General features: G+C 47.2%; 1 long non-coding RNA gene across 1 annotated transcript; it reads left to right on the forward strand.

Annotated features, from left to right (window-relative positions):
- The first annotated feature begins 2,080 nt into the window (after positions 1–2,080).
- LOC142110320 (uncharacterized) lies at positions 2,081–14,192 on the forward strand. Its single transcript, XR_012680513.1, has 3 exons — positions 2,081–2,221; positions 13,625–13,731; positions 13,971–14,192. It is a non-coding gene; the product is annotated as an uncharacterized LOC142110320 (long non-coding RNA).
- Positions 14,193–25,099: the final 10,907 nt, after the last annotated feature.

A 25,099-nucleotide genomic window follows, 5' to 3' on the forward strand; every position in this document is an offset into this window, starting at 1 on the left:
CCCACACTCCAAAAACATACTAATAGGTTAATTGGCTGCTATAAAAAAAAAAAAAAATTGACCCTAGTCTGTCTCTGTGTGTGTGTGTGTGTGTGTGTGAGTGTGTATTAGGGAATTTAGACTGTAAGCTCCAATGGGGCAGGGACTGATGTGAGTGAGTTCTCTGTACAGCGCTGCAGAATCAGTGGCGCTATATAAATAAATGATGATGATGATGGTTTCTCCTACAGTAATGAAGGATGAAGGGGTTATTTTTTTAAACTAATGAGGGAAGTTTTTTTATGTAGTTAGGGAAGAAGAGGGGTATGTGTATGAATCTAATGAGGGTTGGGGGGATTTGTCTTACTGTAATGAGGGAAGAATGGGATGTTTTAAAGTAATAAGGGAAGGGGGTGTCTTAATGAAACGAGGGAAGGGGAGTGGGGTTTTTCTTAATGTAACGAGAGGTGATCTATTAATTTAATTGTGGACTGTGGGTGGGGACTAAATTTGAGGAGAAGGAGGGCTATTTATTAAATGTGAATATGAATTATTTAATGCTGGGGATGGTTGTGGGAAATGGTTATATTTATTAAACGTAAATGTTATTAATTTATTACTGGGACTGTTGGGAGGGAGGGAAATAGGTTAATTTATTAATTGGGAGTACTATTAATTTAATGCTGGGGCTGGGTGGAGAGAAAAGATCTATTTATCAAATGTGAATACTTTAATATATTTTAATGTTGGGGCCTCATTATTAAATGTGGGTGCTATTGATGTAACGCTGGGGGTGGTTGGAGTTTTCTAAATTACATTCCAGTATCCAGACAAGCAGCAGCTAAAGACACCGCAGCCACTGGTGGTGAAAGAGACAAGAACAGGTAGGAGAGAGCAGGAGAGTCTGCCAACTGTCCTGAATCTGGTGGGACAGTCCTGGATTTGAGTGACTATCTCACTTTGTCAGGATTTTGTCCAACTGCAAGGACAGGAAGGTAAGTCCCACTTCACACTGTACTGCTTGTGAAGGCAGAGCTGTGTGCATCTAACAGTATTGCACACAGTATTTCCTGTGTATTTGTTTAGAATGTGTCTAAAATGATAACCATATAACATCAGGGGCCCCCCGGCTTAAGTGCCCCAGGCCCCCTAGAGCCTTAGTCCAGCTCTGGGGTGAACCGGTATATGTATCTGAGAGGGATTATTGTGGAGAGTGATACACACAGGTTAGGAGAGCAGTACAATGACAAGGATGAAGCAGATTTATGGGAAATGGGTAGAGACCCTGGTGCTCCAGTGCAGGTATTACCAAGCAGTCTATGTATTTATAGCATTATTACAGTCAGGTGTAACCGGTATATCTGTAAATAATAATATCTATGCAGGTCCACAATCCCATGCTCAGGGCAGAATGGTAATGGAGGATCACAGGTGGATCAGAATCCAGGAGCAACTAATCACATAAATAAAAGAGTTAAATATATAAATTTCTATGAGATAATATTAACGTTTGAGAGTTTTGTTTGCGTGAAAAGAGATTACAACAGCACAGCCAGAACTACTGGACATTTTGGTTACAGTGAAGGAATATCTTACAGAAGAAATTAATTTGGTAATTGCTGGAGAAACTATTAAGTGTTGGACAAGAAGTATAGTTGTATATTTTTAGATATATTCCTCTATATTATCATACAGATACTGCAGTAGTGAGTAAGATTATCAAACTTCAGATTTAAGGGAGTTGTCTGAATAAGACAGACGTAGTGCAACCTATGGGTGAGTAAACAGCAAATTGCAAAGTGTATGATATAGCCAAATTCATTCAACAGTACTGAAATTGGAGTTTCTTTCCCTGAAGAGCTTACAATCTAATATCCTATATATAAAACAGGTCCAGCAGCAGGTGTAATTTACATAGTGCTCCAAGAGGTGGGCCTTCCACTGGGACCGCTAATCTCATGGAGGACATTACAAACTAGAGTTTCCTTTGCAAATTCAAGACACAAATGAAACTTCTTCCAAATTCAAAAACTTTATTATAACTCTGATACATGTTCCTGCAGTGATTTAGTCTCCTACATATTATCTTACAGGCCTGAACCCCGCGTGTCCGGCTCACTGGATCCTTATTGATAACAAATGTTATTTCTTCTCTGAAATCAAAAAGTTCCATGATCAGAGTGAGAGAAACTGCAGAGAGAGCGGCTCCCGGCTGGCAACGGTGAAGGAGGGAGGAATACTGGTCAGTATCAGGGTCACCGGGAGATCTAGTCGGGTTGGGTACATAATCCTGATGAAAGAAATACCAACACTTATCCTGTCGACATGAAAACACAGACAGGGTAAATGCCGGTAATTCATGTTTGTCCGACACTAATAAAATACGAACATTGGGATTGCTGAGTCACAATCCCGACATTAAATCATCATCATCAACAGCCTGTTACACAGTTTCACACAAGACAACTACCCCCTGACCAACATTGTTGTGTGACAGGATCATTTAGCTTATGAATCACTTTTACCTTTGCAGTCTGGCTGGGCCAAGATGCAAAATGTAGACTTAACCTCATGTGTCAAACTCCCGTTGTCCCATAGACTGTAAGCTTGCGAGCAGGGACTTCTCACTTGTAAAGCGCTACGGAATATGTTGGAGCTATATAAATAAATGATGATGATGATGATTTATATAGCGCCAGCAAATTCTGTAGCGCTTTACAATTGGGAACAAACAATAATAAAACAATACTGGGTAATACATACAGACAGAGAGGTAAGAGATCCATGTTCGCAAGCTTACAGTCTATGGGACAATAGTTTGATACACAAGGGTAAGTGCTACATCATATTGAATATTTCTCCAGCTAGAATGCAAAGTATTTAGTGGGCTGTGTGATCAGTCACACAGCAATGCTAGTCAGAGGGTTGTTGTCTTGTGTTAGCTGTGTAGAGGGTGGTAATAGGGTAACCTAGGGAGATTAAGATGGTGGTAGAGGAATATTATAAGCTTGCCTGAAGATGTGGATTCTCAGAGAACACTTGAAGGTTTGAAGACTAGAGCAAAGTCTTATTGTGCTTGGGAGGAAATTCCGCAAAGTGGGTGCAGCCCAAAAAAAGTCCTGTAACCGGGAATGGGAGGATGTGATGATAGTAGAAGAGAGACGCAGATCTTGTGCAGAACGGAGGTGTCGAGTAGGGAGATATTTTGAGACATGTGAGGAGATGTTAAATCAGCAGGTCCAGCAGCTATACAGCCATTGGATCCGCCGGCAGTAAACCGTGTTAAAAATAATTATTTTTTTTTTTTTTTAAAATGCGTGCCCCCTTCACCTGTCATATTAACATTGACTAACAACTTTGGTCCCCCCCAATTCTCCTCCAAACAGCCCTAGGCTTCGCAAATCTGGGCTGGTGGTGCTATAGCAGGGGAACCCGCAACAGGGGCTCCCCTTGTGATAATGGCACACAGCTCCAGGCTGGATTCCCCAGGAAGCTGGCACCCGCAATAAAAAAATGCAGGCTCCCTCCGTAGGGGTACCTCAGCCCCCTGCTGACACCACTAGGGCTCTTCCCACACCCCTGGGCGGTGGGTATGGGGTAAAAAATGGTTAAAAATAATGAAATCTGAAAGCCAGTACTTTCTCAGGCACTTCTCCGGCAATTTCCCACGCTGTCACGTGATAAAGTCCCAGGTTACAAATAATCCCGCCGGCTTTCAGATTTCATTATGTGTCGGGATCCTTCAGTAAGGAAGTGGTTTAGTGTCGTTCTACTGGATGTTTTTTTGCCAAACATGTTCTAGTTGATTATTTAAGGGATCAAGTGGCAAGATTTTTATTTTCAGCACAATTGGTATATTATATATATATATATATATTTTTAACCACGCCATTTGAAAGAAAAATTTACAAGATTGGCTCATACAAATGAAAAACAAAGCTGGTTAGTATGAATGCTTTTTTAAAAAAATGTTTTTATAAAATATTATTATTTACATTTTACATTGGTGCACTACAGGGCCCAGCGGCTCTGGGTGTCAGGACATGCTGACACTTGGGAATTGGGGTTTCGCTAGACCTGGTCAGCATTGGACCAGCTGTGGATCAATCAACATAATTTTTATACAAATAAAGCTACATGTCTGTATGCCCTAGCCATAATGACTGATGTGAATATTTGTATAAACAGCTGTGAAATGTTCCCTTATCTTTGTCTACCTCTGACGTACTAGGCAGCAAAGAGAACAATATTGCTCACTACAGTGTCCATTTTATGCAAGAGGTTGACAAACATAATTATATATTTAACACATGTTCATAAGGGCATGACGTCACATTGTCATCTCCACTAAGCCTATTCACTAGGTGTCAGTAAAGAAGTTTCACTAATAATAATGAGTGATTTGCTGACTTGTGGCTGTTCTGCTGCTCTGGGCAGGGCATGATGTAACTTGTAGTACCACAGGAGCTGGAGTGCCACCTGTTGGCCTGTAACCTCTGTAGTATAGCCTGTGAGGTCAGAGAACTTATCATCCCACCAAAATCACCAAGATACTGAAAGAGACTGAGCGCCTATCTACACATCGGTTTTTTTACAAACACTATTTTACACAGACATGATAAGATCTCACCGTTTGCCGGTCTTTAGTCCCGTCACCCCACACTTTGCTTATGGCGAACTGAGTTTCTTCCATTTTTTTTAGACTCTGAATCAGCAGATTTTCTCACAATGACTACGCCCATGCTGAGTAATGGAACTTGTAAATCTGTTTATTGTATGTTTAAGGAGAGAAAGAGAAAAAGGTGTATATAGGGGCACTCTGGGATGTATATGTTGAATATGTTAAAAAAAATAAAAAATCTTTATCAATCAATTTAAAATTAACACATTATCAAATGTAATGAAAATGCCAGCGAAATATTAAAAACAAAGGGGAAATGACATGAGTGTGAAATTCAAATTGTAGCTGAACCACAATAGCCCTGTTGTCACGCATAATAAATTGATTTTATATATATATATATATATATATATATATATATATATATTGTGACAGAGCCACTGGAAGGAGGGTAAATGACAGAGGTGCGTGTCCCAGACTTCCGGCATTGTGTACCTTAAAACACCAGGGAGAATGTGTAGATGTGTGGGTAACGCTTCCCACAGGGTATTTCCCTGTGCTAACAAAACATGGTAAGGGTCCCTGGTGTTATGTATGGAGAAAGAAAAGGGTGGGCTCTATACATAAGGCCCAGTCCGGGTCTTCTGATCAGCCAGTCTCTAAACAGACTGATCAAGAGATGCACCTGGGAGGTGCCTGTGAAAAGGCAGCTAGAATGTGTAATTATTGTCTCAGACCTGGAGAGGAGGTGAGTTGCCTCCTGAGAGACTCTGCTGTGGTGAGCAGTGATATGTTGAGTGTGTGTTTGGACACAAGATCCAACACCTGAGAGAGGGTGTCACTAAAATGTATTAGCTACTAGCCAGTGGCTAGGATTTGGTTTATGTTTTGTTTGCAAGTTGGTGAATACACTAGCTGTGACTGTTATCCTGAAACCTCTGGACTTGTGTGGTTCACTACTGCTGTTCATCGCATCTTCCCCTGGAGATAGTTTCTATTCCCCTGATTATACTACAATATATCAGTATATCAATATATCTCTATATATATATATATATATATATATAGATATATATGTCCATACAATGTGGGCAACCCCCTCTTGCACCCCAGTCTGTACATGGTGAGTGCAGAGGATCTATGTCTGTTTCTGTATATATATATATATATATATACACACTTTTGTTTTGTGTTCATTAGTTAGCACATTGCGAGTAATTCCTCCTTTATTTATATGATGATTGTTGTTGTGATATGTTTGATATATGTTTCAGCCATGAATTTATAGTAATTAGCACCTGCATTGGCTATCTTAATTCACTAAGATGCTCACTATTTTTGTATATTGATGTAGCGCCTGCAAGGAACAGGACAGACGCCCACAGATGAACTTACCTTACAAACGATGGTCACCTCCTGTCCGCTTCCGATACACCTCAGCCGCCGTCTGATCCCAGCAGATCAGCAACCGACCCTCTGTTACCTCCAACCACTTCCCTCTACGGAAGAAACAGGAATTACGGCTGTGCCTACCAAGAAAGGGCTGTCCGAGACCACGGCAATGAGCGAAGACACTCTAGTCAAGCTCGCTTGCCGCCACCTTGATTTTCTCTTGCCAAGGCGCGGGGGACTACGAGCACTTGAAACCAGGAACAGTCCCGTCTCAAGTACCCCACTCACCTCTCGGTGAGGGCCTAACCGAAAGGGGGAATCGAGCGTTATACTCACCGGGAACTCCTACTTCCGGTCCCTGCTTTCCTGCTCCTCCCCGCCACCTGTGGGCGACAGATAACACACAGCCTCCCTCTACTCTAGAGGCTAAGATGTACACCCACAAAACTCTAACTACAACAGGCGACCCAACCCTAACAACTACTAATGGCCGGCAACTCAACTATATAACAACACTCTAACTGGGTGTGGTGTACTATCAGGACCTACTCACTGTACTCTACGGGGAACACCAGCCGGTGTTCACGGCCTATTCCGGAGGGCTGTTCTCTAACACCCTCACCCAGGTCGTACCAAGAAGACTGTCTTCTTGCTATGGGGTCACCCACGGAATCCTAAGGACCGGCTGCACAAGGCCCGAAAGAGGCTCACTGGAACAGCACACCAACCGGAGAGTCGACTGCCGCACGGAAACAAGAGCCTACGTTTAATGGGGGCCTGACGTCTTGCACCTGGAAACAAATATACAGCACACCAAAATACAATATACAAGGCAATATTCGCCGCACAGACGCAATAAAACTCTGTTACAGTATATGGCAGGCTAACCGCACGAGTACACAGCTGCTAGCTAACCAGCCGGTTGCTACAGCACTAACAGGAGCCTTCTGCTCTACTGTTGTCTTCCACCTAGTGTACTCACCTCACACACACGGGACCGCGCCCTACTCTGCTCAGGGCTCTCACGCCACTGACCACAACCAGGGCCTTATGCCCTTTACCATGGGCCTCTCTGCCCAGCTGACTACAGAGCCTTGTGCTCTGATTATGGGCCTTAGCCCCTCTCTACCTTTGGCTCTGAGCCCACTCACTAGGGCCTTGTGCCCTTTATACACCTTTGGGGCTCTAAGCCCTAGTAGGGGGCACAGGGCCCAGTCTAACTTTTCTTACCGGGCCTTGTGCCCAATTCCCTGGGCCTTGTGCCCCTAAAAAATGCCCACGGGCCTAGCGCCCAACTGTGGCCATGGGCCTTGTGCCCGACCTAACGCAGAGTATACTTACCTGTTCTGCGCAGGATACTCAACTTGCCCGTAGCTTTCTTTCTCCGGGTCTTCCACACCCTCCAGCCGGCGGCGCCTCTTCTCCTGTTTGGCGCTGCGTTTCCGGCAGTGTTCTGGGCGGGGGCACTCTTAGCCCTGACAAGGGCTCCCCGCCGACATCTCCGGCATTGATTATCAGTGGCAAGGTAGCTCCTTGCCTGACAAGGGCACCCTGCCTCTTCCGGCGTCTTGTTGATTGAAGATCTCTCCGGACGTCCCACGACATCCTCTCTTCGATCCCCTGACAAACTACTGGCGCCGGCGCAATGTCATCACTGGGTGCAGCTGCGAACGCTCATTGGCGCGTCGAGGCGCCAATCTTTTGAACGGCTGGAGGTGAGCCGTGATTGGCTCATCCTTCCTCCGCTGCCAAGACCTGCAGAAAAGAAGGAATACTCACCACTGGATCGGTGAGTAGCTCCTCTTTTGTTCTTTCTTCGCCCTCTTCATGAGCACAGCAGCCAGGGCCATCTTCAGCCTCTTCTGGGGCTCAGCGGCAGCCTCCATCTTCACCCTCTTCAAGGACACGGGAACTGCAGCCAGGTGGCACACCTCTACATTGACGTCAGTTTCATTATTAGTTTTTCCTTCACATTTTTTGATCACATATATGACCACTCATTAGTTTTATTTATGACATTTACTTTTACTGATCACCACTGTCAGTGTGAAACATTAATAGATCATCAACATGGAATATATTTGTAAAAATATACATAACTTTATTGTTAAAATAAAGATAATAGTAGTGTTGTTATACTTTTGAATCACCTATCTATATATGTTTGTATGACTATAATCCCATAAGAGGCTATATCGTATTGCACTAAACACATGTACAGACTTACTGTGTCACAATTGCAAAATAAGATAGAAAGCATATAATCTCCTCTTAAATCTTTCATAATTAGTACTTGAACATACGTGAATCCAGTGCAAAGATTGTTTATTATCATAGTTTCTATTAGGGCCTCTTTAAATCAGGTTTAAAGCAAAAACAGTAAAATGATTTTGAATTAATATATTTCTTATCTTCTGACCCTAATAATATAACATATGCCCTATTATAACAAAAAAATAAAAATAATATATATATATATATATATATATATATAAAATATATAATTTATACATTAATATGTTGTCATTATTTGAGTCTCATGATGTGACTAAGACATTTATAGTCTTTGTCTAGGTTGATTATGATGAATATAGTGGTCCATCATGATTTATAGAGATGACTTTTAAATATGTAGAGATGAATGAAGTTTTATACTACAACAAGTTGAAATTAATCTGAACGTGACCGATGAGAACATGTGACATTTTATTATAATAGAATATTCCCTTTGTCACACGCCGGACTAACGCTGTTCCCCCGGGATCCGGCGTGTGTATCCACTGACCGAGGTCTCCTCCTCCAGGACCTTTCTTTTCCCTGCTTACCTGGGTCCACGCTGCTGCACCATCCAGCGCTGTCTGTCTCCTTCTTCCGTTCGGCGCCAGTGGTTCTACGCATGCGCAGAACTGTCTAACTCCTTTCTGTGCTCTCACTGCCCTCTATTGGCTGACTAATTGGAACTGCACTATATCTACCCTCACTGATCAGAACTCAATGCTGGTTCTTTCAGTCAGTCCCTGACTTTAGTACTGGAAACAGCTCCTGTGTTTTCTGCTATTCTCCAAGCTGCATCTCTCCGGGAAAACATCCTCTAGTGGTTACGCTACTCTAGTTCCGGTGAAACAATTCCAAGTGGCGACACTATTGTATTTCTGCAAATCAGCTTCCAAGTGACTCCGTTGCAGAACATCCCTGCTATTCCCACTCCCAAGTGGTAACGCTGCCGAACATCCCGGTTTATCGTCACCAGCGAGTGACAAGACTATTCCTACCTGATTCTACGCTCCTTCTGTTGTGGTTCGCTGGGAACTTCTCTAGGGGACCGCGACCTGCAAGTGGAAGCCGCAAAGCCCATATTCCCTTGCGGGAATCACTGGTGAACACCTTTCACTTGTTAGACTCTGCGCCCCTAGCTGAAGTGACGCCAATCTCGGACTACCAGGATCCAGTTAAAGCCTCTCTGGTAACGTGACACCCTTATTGGGATAACTTACCTAAGAATTATATACATGTATATATAAAAAAATGACTCTAGAATACAACTACTGAACGGAGAATGCGTCAATTTTATACGTTGGTGATATATTTGGAACAATGAAATCTTTTGCAGTATACGTGAGCGGATATATAACTACAAAATTCTGCGGGAGTCTGTTTCTCTTCATTCACTTTTATATGATCTTATGCTTTGTTGATTTGTTTACTATAACAAACGCTTCCAATCCTGCTGACCAATAGCGATATGCAGGAGGCGTGATCAATAAGATATGGATGTCCCTGATTGGATCAGGGAACATTCAATCACTGCCAACTTGGATTGCAATCTGATTGGAGGAGATGAATGACATAATGAGTGGGTCTTACTGATTCTCGGGTTGCCTTGTCTAAGCTATTAATGCGAAACGCATGTCGGCGTTTTCCTGTTGTCCGTCCTCTCCTTTCTATCATGTTGTAGGAAGAGCACCTTTATACCAGTCTGCCTTTCCTATTAGGGGTCTGCCACCTTCAGCCGCACTCCAGCTATAGGCATCGAGTCCTAGATCATAAAAAGACAACCATTTACCTATTTAGGTTTACATACCATTAAACATACTTTTATTCGGTCTAGCAGGCAGATAGCTTTGCTGGGTTTAATAACTATCAGATTTGCACTAACAACTAATAGCCCCTATTTTCAAAGGAATTATTATATTATATTACATAGTTGCCTACTCTCCCGGAATGTCTGGGAGACTCCTGATTTTTTGGGAGTTCTCCTGGACTCCCGAGAAAACAGTTGGACCCGGGAGGTTTGCCTATCTTCGTTGGAGGGGGTGGGACTAAATGTGTCATCGTGGCCCCGCCCCCTGCTTGCGATTGGGCAAACATTGACAGGGGTGGGGCCTAATGATGCTATTTACGTGGCTACACCCTCTCAGCGTACCCCCTCCTGGACAGCGTATTTGAAAAGCCGGCAAGTATGTTATATTACTGTCGGGGTACCTAGGCTTGGTGCCCCCATTACCGATCTCTGGTAACCTGATTTCCCATTAGCACAATTCTGTCGACAGGAGAGGAAGTGAAACACAAACAAGTTGTTGCCGTTTCAAAATCAGCTCTGAGGGTCTTTTCAGACTGGCCCTTTATACCTAAGGTCCAGCATTAACTGGTTAACAACAAGTACATATAAGGAAATCTTTCTTTGCAACAGTAAGTACATCTAAGGAAATCTCTTTAGCTCAGCAAATATTTCTTTGCAACAATAAATACATATAAGGCAATATCCTTTATCCAGTACTACGTGGTTTCCTCCAGGCCGTTATTTTCAATCTGGCATCCTGCTATTGTCTGTTTCATAGGAAACACTTGTTTTTCTTCAAGGCGTAGTTCTGTATCTGTAGTATAGTTTTTAAGGTATTTTACACATATATTTGTACCTTTTAATAACTATTAATTGTTTATACTCTCACATTACGAGGATAAGTTGATTATAGTGGTCCACTTTTGTGTGGTTTCCTTGGTCCAGGTGCTATTAGACACCAATTTACCAAGTACCCCTCCTTTCCTTCTTTATAACTTTTAGGCTATTGTTTCTAGCCTATCATATGGATAAGATTACTTAGGGGAAGGGATTGGATGAAACAGATCATTCATTACTGATTAATACCTGTAATTACCACAATTACCAGTAGAGGTCACTTACCCATTCTCGGATACATAATTATGGCTATACACAATGAATGCTGCTAATTACTATAAAATTATGGCTGAAACATATATCAACCATATCCCAACAACAATTATCTTATAAATAAGACATTGCTGGCAATGTATTAACTAAATGAACACGAATAACAACAATAAGAGAGACACAAACATAAGTGCGGTGATAGTCAGTTTCACAAGACGAAATCCAAACACTAATACCCGGACATGACACAAAAATCGACAAACTGTTACACAGATGCACTCATTTCACGACCGGATCTGTTGCCGACTGTTGTAAATGACGTCAATTGAAAGCGCGACTTCTCTTAAAGCGCTGATGCACAGACCCGGCTATCAATCATCTAATGTAAGTATTAATTGTAGGTGTTAGGATTAGTGTTAGGGGTTAAGATTACGGTTACCCTTACCGCTACAAGCCGGGTCGTGCATTGCCACATTAATATCAGCCCCTTTTTCAGTTGACGCCATTTACAAAAGTCAAGAAGATATCCGATCATGAAATCAGTGCATCTGTGTAATGCTAAGTCAATGTTTGTTTCATGACGGGGTATTAGTGTTCGGATTTCCCACGTCGTTCTACTCATTGTTGGGTTAGTCAGTGTCGTTCAAGTGTACTGCTTGAATTTCTAATTTCTAATTGATTAATAAAGATTATATTGTTTAGCATATTCCTGATATACATCCCAGAGTGCCCCTATATACATGCACCTTCTCTTCTATATTCAGGTGATAGGGTCACCTCTCAGGTAACAGTGTAGATAATACATCCTGGGCAGCACAGTGGCGTAGTGGTTAGCATGTCTGCCTCACAGCACTGGGGTCATGAGTTCAATTCCCGACCATGGCCATATCTGTGTGGAGTTTGTATGTTCTCCCTGTGTTTGCGTGGGTTTCCTCCGGGTGCTCCGGTTTCCTCCCACACTCCAAAAACATACTGGTAGGTTAATTGGCTGCAATAAAAAAAAAAAAAAATTGACCCTAGTCTCTCTCTCTGTCTGTCTGTCTGTGTGTGAGTGCGTGTCTATAGTAGGGAATTTAGACTGTAAGCTCCAATGGGGCAGGGACTGATGTGAATGAGTTCTCTGTACAGCGCTGCGGAATTAGTGGCGCTATATAAATAAATGATGATGATGATGATGATGAGTAATCACATTTGTATGGAGGAATCTACTGAGGGATGGGAGTCACTTATATACCTAGTGCGGGTGTCACACTTTTACTTATTATTGTATGTTTAATACAGCAAAACGCAGCAATATCTGTATAATGTTGTGGCTAATTCCTCAGCGTGTACTGAGATATATATATAAATAGCGGAAGCCGTGTACCTGGTACAATGATTATAGCAGGTAAGTGAGTCAGCAGCCGGGATACTGAGTGTCGCAGTAATGACATTAATGTTATTGTGATTTTTATTTCTAGATCTAAAATGAAAGTATTATAAGGAATTATAAGGAAGGCAGATACTACACTGGTTACACCTTGTTATCTCCACGTAGGATTACACTGGGTGCAGGAAAGTAATTTTCACTTAAGTCGGGATATCAAACATAATTCAATTAACATTTTTTAATTTCTTGGGGGAAAAAAAGCTGCTAATCTTGTCCTATAAGGAATAATATGTTCATACTGTTCAACATAAGTATATTACAAGTCACCATTCAGTATAAAGCACTGAGTATTGTTTCCCCTTTTCCTGATTAAATCCCAGAATGTTTATCTCTGATATATTAATCCTGCAGATCTCGTTCCCCGGACTCTATCTAACTGGTTGGTTTCATGACAGAGGACAAATTATTTATTTTGAGTGATTTTACTCTCTGTGTGATATTTCTATATTTATGCTGACTGAGCTATTAACCTCTGGTATCAGTTCTCCAACACAAGTTCATGTGAACTCAATGGTGCGAGTCCCTCCCAATATAAAAATCTATTTGTGTTACACATTTATATTGGTAAAATGTGAAGATTATTATCTTTTAACAGTTTGTGTATAGTGGATTGTTAGATGATAGCACATCTCCAATTTCTGGTGACGAATGTACAACAGATCTCCAGTAACTTTTGGCTAGTCCATTCCAGGCCTATAATCTCCAGTGACATGTATAATAGACAGATCTCTAGTCCTGGTGGCTGATATACAGCTGCCCTCCAATCACTGATGGTTGGTGAGTAGTAATTCTCGCACCTCCTCCCCATACTGTACTCACTGTCATTGTACTCACTGCTGTCTGATTGCTGATAGTGTGCAGAGAATCTCAGAACTATTATTACATCTAGCGCACAGTTACCTGCTCTGATTTGTATATAGTGTCAGACAGGAAGATATTTATACAGTTTCCTTTCTGATACTATTAGTAAATCTGTGTAGGACCACTAATTAGCACATTGACACATAATCATCTATATTGTGTATTACAACAGAGACTAGTGACTATCACAGCACAGGAATTCTGGATTGGATTAACTGCTGTAGGATCCCATCACCAGGGGAAAGCGTGGACAGGACGATGGGCTGATGGCAGCAATGAGTAAGTAACACTGATTATATCACCTCTAGATGTGAGACCTCACAGACTCAAATCACCCCAAATCCAGAGATCACAGACACTGGATATAGCTCCCCCCTATTGATAGAGACAGGAAAGGTGCTGAGCAAAGCAAGAACAGTGATTATATCTGATAGACACATGACCAGTACATCCTGTTATTTTCCTGTAGTGAATGAGATGAACATGGACTTTATCTCACCTAATTATTTATTTCTTAGAACCATCAGTAAAGGGACCGGAGCTGGAAACTGCGCCAAGATAGGACGTAACCTGACCCTGGAGAACTGTTTAAAGGAACTGCACTGGATCTGTGAGAGAGACACATTGTAACTGTGCTGAGGTTTATTTATAGGAGATAATGGTCCCTGTGTGATTGTTGTGAAATATTTTGTGGTTAACTGTTTTTAAAGTTATATCCTTATATTAAATGAATGTTATCAGCCAGTGTTCAGATCATTTCTGTACTAGTTATACTGCTGGTGGCTCTGTGTGATCTGCTGGAAAATACGAGATGTAGAAAGCCCAGAAACTCTATCAATTCACCAAAATCTGGAACACATTTGCCATTTCATGCAGGTTAATCACAATTCCCTTTGCCCAGTTCTTTAAATGTAAGTGTTTTTGTGGCGTGGAAAGTGGTGAATGTCCCCAAATAAGGTGCTCTTCAGGGGCAGGCTGACATCTTCCCACCGGGCCAGTCTCATAGTGGACTACCTTGGGCTGGGCCACTGGGCCACCTGCTTTCTTTTCCCTTTAATATGTTCCTAATATCCTGCCGTGTCGAGTTTTCCCCCTGGGGTAAATTTTACCAGCCCTCCCCTGACGCTCTTCACTCCTTATTTCCTTTTAATAATCTTGCTGCACAAAACATAATCTTTTTGCACATTTGTAAAACTAGTCATCGTCAACTCAGTGTTTGTGCATATGTTAGGAGTGGCAGTGTGTGCGCTTGCTAGGAGTGGCAGTGTGTGTGTGTGTGCGCGCTTGCTAGGAGTGGCAGTGTGTGTGTGTGTGCGCGCTTGCTAGGAGTGGCAGTGTGTGTGTGTGTGCGCGCTTGCTAGGAGTGGCAGTGTGTGTGTGTGTGCGCGCTTGCTAGGAGTGGCAGTGTGTGTGTGTGTGTGTGCGCGCGCTTGCTAGGAGTGGCAGCATGTGTGCGTGCTTGCTAGAAGTGGCAGCGTGTGTGCGTGCTTGCTAGGAAAGGCAGCGTGTGTGCGCGCTTGCTAGGAGTGGCAGTGTGTGCACATGTTAGGAGTGGCAGTGTGTGTGCGCGCTTGCTAGGAGTGGTAGGTGTGTGCACATGTTAGGAGTGGCAGTGTGTGTGCGCGCTTGCTAGGAGTGGCAGTGTGTGTGTGTGTGCGCGCTTGCTAGGAGTGGCAGCGTGTGTGCGCACGCTTGCTAGGAGTGGCAGCGTGTGTGCGCGCGCTTGCTAGGAGTGGCAGCGTGTGTGCGCGCGCTTGCTAGGAGTGGCAGCGTGTGTGCGCGCGCTTGCTAGGAGTGGCAGTGTGTGTGCGCGCTTGCTAGGAGTGGCAGCGTGTGTGCGCACGCTTGCTAGGAGTGGCAGCGTGTGTGCGCGCGCTTGCTAGGAGTGGCAGCGTGTGTGCGCGCGCTTGCTAGGAGTGGCAGCGTGTGTGCGCGCGCTTGCTAGGAGTGGCAGTATGTGTGTGCGCGCTTGCTAGGAATGGCAGTGTGTGTGTGTGCGCGCTTGCTAGGAGTGGTATTGTGTGTGCGCGCGCTTGATAGGAGTGGCATTGTGTGTGCGCGCGCTTGCTAGGAGTGGCAGTGTGTGTGCGCGCGCTTGCTAGGAGTGGCAGCGTGTGTGTGCTCGCGCTTGCTAGGAGTGGCAGCGTGTGTGTTTGTGCGCGCGCTTGCTAGGAGTGGCAGCGTGTGTGTGTGCGCGCGCTTGCTAGGAGTGGCAGCGTGTGTGTGTGCGCGCGCTTGCTAGGAGTGGCAGCATGTGTGTGCGCGCGCTTGCTAGGAGTGGCAGCGTGTGTGTTTGTGCGCGCGCTTGCTAGGAGTGGCAGCGTGTGTGTGTGCGCGCGCTTGCTAGGAGTGGCAGCATGTGTGTGTGCGCGCGCTTGCTAGGAGTGGCAGCGTGTGTGTGTGCGCGCGCTTGCTAGGAGTGGCAGAGTGTGTGTGTGCGCGCGCTTGCTAGGAGTGGCAGCGTGTGTGTGTGCGCGCGCTTGCTTGGAGTGGCAGCGTGTGTGTGTGCGCGCGCTTGCTAGGAGTGGCAGCGTGTGTGTGTGTGTGCGCGCTTGCTAGGAGTGGCAGAGTGTGTGTGTGCGCGCGCTTGCTAGGAGTGGCAGCGTGTGCGTGTGCGCGCGCTTGCTAGGAGTGGCAGCGTGTGCGCGCGCTTGCAAGGAGTGGCAGCGTGTGCATGTGTGCACGCTTGCTAGGAGTGGCAGCGTGTGCGTGTGCGCGCGCTTGCTAGGAGTGGCAGAGTGTGTGTGGCGCGCGCTTGCTAGGAGTGGCAGCGTGTGTGTGGCGCGCGCTTGCTAGGAGTGGCAGCGTGTGTGTGTGTGCGCGCGCTTGCTAGGAGTGGCAGCGTGTGTGTGTGCGCGCGCTTGCTAGGAGTGGCAGCGTGTGTGTGTGCGCGCGCTTGCTAGGAGTGGCAGCGTGTGTGTGTGCGCGCGCTTGCTAGGAGTGGCAGCGTGTGTGTGTGCGCGCGCTTGCTAGGAGTGGCAGCGTGTGTGTGTGCGCGCGCTTGCTAGGAGTGGCAGCATGTGTGTGTGCGCGCGTGCTTGCTAGGAGTGGCAGCATGTGTGTGTGCGCGCGCTTGCTAGGAGTGGCAGCATGTGTGTGTGCGCGCACTTGCTAGGAGTGGCAGCGTGTGCGTGTGCGCGCGCTTGCTAGGAGTGGCAGCGTGTGCGCGCGCTTGCAAGGAGTGGCAGCGTGTGCATGTGTGCACGCTTGCTAGGAGTGGCAGCGTGTGCGTGTGCGCGCGCTTGCTAGGAGTGGCAGAGTGTGTGTGGCGCGCGCTTGCTAGGAGTGGCAGCGTGTGTGTGGCGCGCGCTTGCTAGGAGTGGCAGCGTGTGTGTGTGTGCGCGCGCTTGCTAGGAGTGGCAGCGTGTGTGTGTGCGCGCGCTTGCTAGGAGTGGCAGCGTGTGTGTGTGCGCGCGCTTGCTAGGAGTGGCAGCGTGTGTGTGTGCGCGCGCTTGCTAGGAGTGGCAGCGTGTGTGTGTGCGCGCGCTTGCTAGGAGTGGCAGCGTGTGTGTGTGCGCGCGCTTGCTAGGAGTGGCAGCGTGTGTGTGTGCGCGCGTGCTTGCTAGGAGTGGCAGCATGTGTGTGTGCGCGCGCTTGCTAGGAGTGGCAGCATGTGTGTGTGCGCGCACTTGCTAGGAGTGGCAGCATGTGTGTGTGCGCGCGCTTGCTAGGAGTGGCAGCGTGTGTGTGTGCGCGCGCTTGCTAGGAGTGGCAGCGTGTGTGTGTGCGCGCGCTTGCTAGGAGTGGCAGCGTGTGTGTGAGCGCGCGCTTGCTAGGAGTGGCAGCGCGTGTGTGTGTGTGTGCGCGCGCTTGCTAGGAGTGGCAGCGTGTGTGTGTGCGCGCGCTTGCTAGGAGTGGCAGCGTGTGTGTGTGTGCGCGCTTGCTAGGAGTGGCAGCGTGTGTGTGAGCGCGCGCTTGCTAGGAGTGGCAGCGCGTGTGTGTGTGCGCGCGCTTGCTAGGAGTGGCAGCGTGTGTGTGTGCGCGCGCTTGCTAGGAGTGGCAGCGTGTGTGTGTGCGCGCGCTTGCTAGGAGTGGCAGCGTGTGTGTGTGCGCGCGCTTGCTAGGAGTGGCAGAGTGTGTGTGTGCGCGCGCTTGCTAGGAGTGGCAGCGTGTGTGTGTGCGCGCGCTTGCTAGGAGTGGCAGCGTGTGTGTGTGCGCGCGCTTGCTAGGAGTGGCAGCGTGTGTGTGAGCGCGCGCTTGCTAGGAGTGGCAGCGCGTGTGTGTGTGTGTGCGCGCGCTTGCTAGGAGTGGCAGCGTGTGTGTGTGCGCGCGCTTGCTAGGAGTGGCAGCGTGTGTGTGTGTGCGCGCTTGCTAGGAGTGGCAGCGTGTGTGTGAGCGCGCGCTTGCTAGGAGTGGCAGCGCGTGTGTGTGTGCGCGCGCTTGCTAGGAGTGGCAGCGTGTGTGTGTGCGCGCGCTTGCTAGGAGTGGCAGCGTGTGTGTGTGCGCGCGCTTGCTAGGAGTGGCAGCGTGTGTGTGTGCGCGCGCTTGCTAGGAGTGGCAGAGTGTGTGTGTGCGCGCGCTTGCTAGGAGTGGCAGCGTGTGTGTGTGCGCGCGCTTGCTTGGAGTGGCAGCGTGTGTGTGCGCGCGCTTGCTAGGAGTGGCAGCATGTGTGTGTGTGCGCGCGCTTGCTAGGAGTGGCAGAGTGTGTGTGTGCGCGCGCTTGCTAGGAGTGGCAGCGTGTGCGTGTGCGCGCGCTTGCTAGGAGTGGCAGCGTGTGCGCGCGCTTGCAAGGAGTGGCAGCGTGTGCATGTGTGCACGCTTGCTAGGAGTGGCAGCGTGTGTGCGCGCGCTTGCTAGGAGTGGCAGCGTGTGTGCGCGCGCTTGCTAGGAGTGGCAGCGTGTGTGCGCGCGCTTGCTAGGAGTGGCAGTATGTGTGTGCGCGCTTGCTAGGAATGGCAGTGTGTGTGTGTGCGCGCTTGCTAGGAGTGGTATTGTGTGTGCGCGCGCTTGATAGGAGTGGCATTGTGTGTGCGCGCGCTTGCTAGGAGTGGCAGTGTGTGTGCGCGCGCTTGCTAGGAGTGGCAGCGTGTGTGTGCTCGCGCTTGCTAGGAGTGGCAGCGTGTGTGTTTGTGCGCGCGCTTGCTAGGAGTGGCAGCGTGTGTGTGTGCGCGCGCTTGCTAGGAGTGGCAGCGTGTGTGTGTGCGCGCGCTTGCTAGGAGTGGCAGCATGTGTGTGCGCGCGCTTGCTAGGAGTGGCAGCGTGTGTGTTTGTGCGCGCGCTTGCTAGGAGTGGCAGCGTGTGTGTGTGCGCGCGCTTGCTAGGAGTGGCAGCATGTGTGTGTGCGCGCGCTTGCTAGGAGTGGCAGCGTGTGTGTGTGCGCGCGCTTGCTAGGAGTGGCAGAGTGTGTGTGTGCGCGCGCTTGCTAGGAGTGGCAGCGTGTGTGTGTGCGCGCGCTTGCTTGGAGTGGCAGCGTGTGTGTGTGCGCGCGCTTGCTAGGAGTGGCAGCGTGTGTGTGTGTGTGCGCGCTTGCTAGGAGTGGCAGAGTGTGTGTGTGCGCGCGCTTGCTAGGAGTGGCAGCGTGTGCGTGTGCGCGCGCTTGCTAGGAGTGGCAGCGTGTGCGCGCGCTTGCAAGGAGTGGCAGCGTGTGCATGTGTGCACGCTTGCTAGGAGTGGCAGCGTGTGCGTGTGCGCGCGCTTGCTAGGAGTGGCAGAGTGTGTGTGGCGCGCGCTTGCTAGGAGTGGCAGCGTGTGTGTGTGTGCGCGCGCTTGCTAGGAGTGGCAGCGTGTGTGTGTGCGCGCGCTTGCTAGGAGTGGCAGCGTGTGTGTGTGCGCGCGCTTGCTAGGAGTGGCAGCGTGTGTGTGTGCGCGCGCTTGCTAGGAGTGGCAGCGTGTGTGTGTGCGCGCGCTTGCTAGGAGTGGCAGCGTGTGTGTGTGCGCGCGCTTGCTAGGAGTGGCAGCATGTTTGTGTGTGCGCGTGCTTGCTAGGAGTGGCAGCATGTGTGTGTGCGCGCGCTTGCTAGGAGTGGCAGCATGTGTGTGTGCGCGCACTTGCTAGGAGTGGCAGCATGTGTGTGTGCGCGCGCTTGCTAGGAGTGGCAGCGTGTGTGTGTGCGCGCGCTTGCTAGGAGTGGCAGCGTGTGTGTGTGCGCGCGCTTGCTAGGAGTGGCAGCGTGTGTGTGAGCGCGCGCTTGCTAGGAGTGGCAGCGCGTGTGTGTGTGTGCGCGCGCTTGCTAGGAGTGGCAGCGTGTGTGTGTGCGCGCGCTTGCTAGGAGTGGCAGCGTGTGTGTGTGTGCGCGCTTGCTAGGAGTGGCAGCGTGTGTGTGAGCGCGCGCTTGCTAGGAGTGGCAGCGCGTGTGTGTGTGCGCGCGCTTGCTAGGAGAAGCAGCGTGTGTGTGTGCGCGCGCTTGCTAGGAGTGGCAGCGTGTGTGTGTGCGCGCGCTTGCTAGGAGTGGCAGCGTGTGTGTGTGCGCGCGCTTGCTAGGAGTGGCAGAGTGTGTGTGTGCGCGCGCTTGCTAGGAGTGGCAGCGTGTGTGTGTGCGCGCGCTTGCTTGGAGTGGCAGCGTGTGTGTGCGCGCGCTTGCTAGGAGTGGCAGCATGTGTGTGTGTGCGCGCGCTTGCAAGGAGTGGCAGCGTGTGCATGTGTGCACGCTTGCTAGGAGTGGCAGCGTGTGAGTGTGCGTGTGCGCGCGCTTGCTAGGAGTGGCAGAGTGTGTGTGGCGCGCGCTTGCTAGGAGTGGCAGCGTGTGTGTGTGCGCGCGCTTGCTAGGAGTGGCAGCGTGTGTGTGTGTGTGTACGCGCGCTTGCTGGGAGTGGCAGCGTGTGTGTGTGTGTGTGTGCGCGCGCTTGCTGGGAGTGGCAGTGTGTGTGTGTGCGCGCGCTTGCTAGGAGTGGCAGCGTGTGTGTGTGCGCGCGCTTGCTAGGAGTGGCAGCGTGTGTGTGTGCGCGCGCTTGCTAGGAGTGGCAGCGTGTGTGTGTGTGCGCGCGCTTGCTAGGAGTGGCAGCGTGTGTGTGTGCGCGCGCTTGCTAGGAGTGGCAGCGTGTGTGTGTGCGCGCGCTTGCTAGGAGTGGCAGCGTGTGTGTGTGCGCGCGCTTGCTAGGAGTGGCAGCGTGTGTGTGTGCGCGCGCTTGCTAGGAGTGGCAGCGTGTGTGTGTGCGCGCGCTTGCTAGGAGTGGCAGCATGTGTGTGTGCGCGCGCGCTTGCTAGGAGTGGCAGCATGTGTGTGTGCGCGCGCTTGCTAGGAGTGGCAGCATGTGTGTGTGCGCGCGCTTGCTAGGAGTGGCAGCGTGTGTGTGTGCGCGCGCTTGCTAGGAGTGGCAGCGTGTGTGTGTGCGCGCGCTTGCTAGGAGTGGCAGCGTGTGTGTGAGCGCGCGCTTGCTAGGAGTGGCAGCGCGTGTGTGTGTGTGCGCGCGCTTGCTAGGAGTGGCAGCGTGTGTGTGTGCGCGCGCTTGCTAGGAGTGGCAGCGTGTGTGTGTGCGCGCTTGCTAGGAGTGGCAGTGTGTGTGTGAGCGCGCGCTTGCTAGGAGTGGCAGCGCGTGTGTGTGTGCGCGCGCTTGCTAGGAGTGGCAGCGTGTGTGTGTGCGCGCGCTTGCTAGGAGTGGCAGCGTGTGTGTGTGCGCGCGCTTGCTAGGAGTGGCAGCGTGTGTGTGTGCGCGCGCTTGCTAGGAGTGGCAGCGTGTGTGTGTGCGCGCGCTTGCTAGGAGTGGCAGCGTGTGTGTGTGCGCGCGCTTGCTAGGAGTGGCAGCATGTGTGTGTGCGCGCGCTTGCTAGGAGTGGCAGCTTGTGTGTGTGCGCGCGCTTGCTAGGAGTGGCAGCGTGTGTGTGTGCGCGCGCTTGCTAGGAGTGGCAGCATGTGTGTGTGTGCGCGCGCTTGCTAGGAGTGGCAGCGTGTGTGTGTGCGCGCGCTTGCTAGGAGTGGCAGCGTGTGTGTGTGCGCGCGCTTGCTAGGAGTGGCAGCGTGTGTGTGTGCGCGCGCTTGCTAGGAGTGGCAGTGCGTACAGCTTAGAGGTACTAATTATTTGTACGCTTTACGATTATTATTATTATTATCTGTTAAAACAACTTTTTTTACTTACACAATCATAATTCACATACATATTTGTATTCTGTACAGAAAATATTTTACTAAAATTTCAAGTAACTTCTCAGAGGTTTTAACAATTCCTTTCACTATAAAATGCATCAGTAATATCTATCAATATAACTGTTTAAACTTGTGGCAATATAGTACAGGAAATATATGCGTATACTATACATACAAACCAATGCTGTGCGTATTGATCACAAAAGGACATATAAAATAAACAATTTTACTTTCTTGTCCCTAGATTCTCACCAACACCCCTAAGATTTCACAAAGTAGATATTCGGTTTAGCAACACTGGGTGATAAAAGGCATCGAACTATTTGCGTTCTTACCTGTTTATGATGGGTTTACAGTCTTTGTTGGGAAACGGAAATCCCTAGATTTGTAAATCCTTGAGTAGTGTGGCATTTGCTCATGAGCCCCCAACTGTAGAATCCTCTCAGTTAAATAAAAGATTGTCCTCTGCGATTAAAGTGGTTCCAACGCTCAAAGATATTTTATTGGAAAATATAACAAAGTATAACCGATACATACGCTGCATACTGGATCCAGTGACAGTCATCAATCCTGAAGTCTGTGAAGAGAACGATACTGTGTCCAGTGGATGTTTCATAGAGTTTTGAGTTGTAGAAAAAAACAGTGATGATGTCACAATGTACACAAAGATAACACTAATATCATTCTTCATTGATTTAAGATTGAGGAGAGTTCAGTACAATGCAGGTCATAGGACAGTTGAAATGATGCTTCTCCAAAGGTGCGGCAACTCACTTCAACAGCTGTGTATGTGCTTTGCCTCAGGGAACCGCCAAAAATCCAGTTTAAAGTAACCTATTAACATATTCTACACAGAGTATTATTGAGCATCAATCTCATACTAATCATAACTAGCGATCGCAATATGCGATCGCTTATCCGATGATACTGGATTCCTGCTGGTGAAATGTGGATTAATATAAGAGCAAACATTATACATTTCTTATGTTTTTAACACTAAATATCGTTAATGTAGTTTTACCATATTGTGATAAATCTCTAAGTGCATTATATTAATAATAAAAGAATGTCAGTTGAAAGGTTTATTTAAAGTGAACTATTTACAAATGTAAGTGTATTTACTGTGTTTTCCTATGTGATAGCGTAAGTAACCTTTATACGCCGTTCTGTACTATTCGTAATCGCACAGGAAACTATAACAACCAATATTTATTAATTTAAATGACTTGATCCAATTATTTGACTTAGACAGGGCTTTAAATTTATTAGGGAGGAGAGTGAGCCAAGCCTCGTTCTGAAAACTTTCAAAATCAAATTAGATTGGACCATATCAAGCCTCATTCTGAGAAACATGAACAAATTTTTTGTGCTTTGTAATTAGATAGATTTGTGTCATCCAAGCCTCTTTGTGGCAAAAGGGCTGATTAGAAGACAGATATGTATAAACGCTGATAATAGCACAAATCATAAATAGCCTAGATAAAGATCATGTTAACAGGCTCGAAACACATCGGCTGGCATCTAAAGAGATTTAGGACCCTACCAGGGGAGCCACTCGTCATACCAACACGAGATGGAAGAAAACAAACCATCTACAGGATTTAAGCTTGTTAAACCTCGCAACTCTGGTAGGAGCAGTACTACTCCCCAGTTATATGGTGCTATTTGTTGTTCAAATGAGTGGAATTTTTTTATGGTTTTATGTGGAATTTTCTGTGGAATGTTTTATTGCAATAAAGAGTGTTCCACTATATCCCTGTATTTCTACCAATCCTACTTGCATGCTCACACCGAAGTTGTGAAGATACCGGGTTTTCTGGCCCAATTCTACCCACTTCACACTGGCTGCCCACCCAGGGTACCTTACTATGCCAGGGAAGCCTATCCCATAGCTTCTAAGGTTTGTATAGTCACTCAGGCAAATGCAGTTAGAAAGTAAAACGATACATTTATTGTAATAAAAACAATCACTAGAATAGTATATACACACAGTAAATAAATGCCAGGCAGGTTTACCACATTATATGTCCCTTACACCCCTAGCTTAAGGAGTTGAGCGACCCAGCCACCCTGCAGCTTCCAGCAATCCATTCCCAGAATGAACATCACCTTCCTCCCCCTGGAGTGGCTCCTTATATCTAGGGTCAAATTTCCACAGATTTTTCCCCTCCCTGGGCAAACCCATGGGTCTCCTTCTGAATCACTGGTGGGTGCTGGACTAGGGGGTTGGAGGGGGGGTGTAGATGAGCTGTTATTCCACAGTGGCTTCCATGCGGTTTCCCAGACAGAATGTCTCAGGCAGTCCTGTGGAGGACAATGTATACAAATTTTCCTTCCCCACCTCCAAATATCAGATAACAGTCAATGCATAACAGCATCACTGAATTAACAACCAACACGTTTTTACAATGGGTAACATGCAATAAAGAAGTCTCCTGTATAGACATTGCTACAATTTCCACTTATCCACATGTAATTAGACACTGCAGTTGTACTCTATGGGACTGGGAAATAAAAGCAAAGGCTATAAAAGGTATATGCTATAATCCACATTATGTGAGAAACGAGGGACAGGATGGTTACAATGTTATCACACTCGTTTCATCACAGAAGTGCTTTGGACATTTTTGAGACCAGAAGAAAGAAACACCTGGACTCTCAAGGCTCTGTCTTACAAGAAATCATTGTGAGTGCAATCACATAAGGGGCTCCTTACATATAAAGGAGACCACTATTATCCTTGGCTGATTTTGGGACTTGGAATCCTTTTTATCACATTCTGAGGTTGAAATCTATCCCACAATCTATTTGAATTTTTCTATAGAACAACGGTGAGTGTGAGATTCTTTTGGATCCATGCATGTGTATATATCTTGCCGGTAGTTGCATGTGGTAATGAAGTGATCTATTTGAACATACTGCACTATTATCACTTCTATTGTGTTTGTTGTTTCTTTTATATTTGGGGAGAATGTGAAATCCAAGAACAAAGTAGAGGACAGAGAATACATCATCTCATTATACATACAGTGTGAACTGTGGACACTTCTGCATAAGAAATAAGTATTGAACACATATGTGCTGTGAATAATTGTATATTAAATATTTTATATTATATATCTAAATTCAGATACAGAATTAGTATGGTCTATGTGATATAGGGGAATATTCTTGAGGATTGAAAAACATTGAATGTGTATGAGGTCCGGCGGCATCATCTGTACTTCATATATTTTTCATAAACAAAGTGGTGTTCATATGAAGCATGTTCCAGACATGTGTCCTCACAATACAATAAAAACATGTGTGTTTGTGTGTATGTGGTTGAGAGTCTAATCTGTAACCTCCAATGGGGCAGGGACTGATGTGAATTATAATAATCTCTGTTCAGCGCTGCAGAATATGGTGGCGCTTTATAAATAAACAATAATAAATATTAATAACACTACGGAATCACTTCCTGCAGACTTTTTCCCACAGATACAGTGTCACAAGGCATGTGAAGTATAAAGTATATAATGAAGTCTAAATATTATGTTTTCTTTCCATCATTCTCTTTCTCTCATCTAATACAAACTCCTTCCATTATTTCAGTGTTATTGACCATTATACATCATGCCGTTCCA

Source organism: Mixophyes fleayi, chromosome 1 (genome assembly GCF_038048845.1).
Source record: "Mixophyes fleayi isolate aMixFle1 chromosome 1, aMixFle1.hap1, whole genome shotgun sequence".
Lineage (NCBI taxonomy): Eukaryota > Metazoa > Chordata > Amphibia > Anura > Limnodynastidae > Mixophyes > Mixophyes fleayi.